This window comes from Bremia lactucae (assembly GCF_004359215.1).
Source record: "Bremia lactucae strain SF5 chromosome Unknown BlacSF5_NotPlaced_201_SHOA01000006.1_244224bp, whole genome shotgun sequence".
NCBI classification, from domain to species: domain Eukaryota; phylum Oomycota; class Peronosporomycetes; order Peronosporales; family Peronosporaceae; genus Bremia; species Bremia lactucae.
Window position 1 is genome coordinate 115,097 of NW_027152052.1, and position 521 is coordinate 115,617.

Below are 521 nucleotides of genomic sequence, written 5' to 3' on the forward strand. Positions count from 1 at the left end.
CAGTAAACTACTACCCAAGTTCATTGGACCTTTCCGTGTACTGCATAGCAGAGGCAATGCGTACACAATAGAATTGCCACGTAGGATGCGAACGCATCCTGCGTTTTACGTTGGTCGGCTCCTCCCGTACCATCAATACGCGGCTTCTTCCGAGGACGGATTTGACCACCCTTTTCAAGAATCCCCAAAGATTCTTGTGATCGCGAACCAGATTCTCATGTTGAACCTGAAGTTTTTCATGCCGGTTCCGAATATCCTCGAAACTACGATGAGCTGACGACAGCTCATCGCGAACAGCATGATACTTCCGTTCGTACTCCAACATGGAGTACGCACTCTTCGAACGGTCTTCCAACCGCTCGATATGGTGAGCCTGCACCGTCTGCTCCAACGAGCGACGCTTGCCGCGCTCGTGGTCAATTCCCTCCTCCAAATCATGGAGGAAGTGATCGATTTTGTCGATCCTCGACATTAGATCCGACATACGGTTCGGATCTAATTTTCCCTCCTCCACCACAACC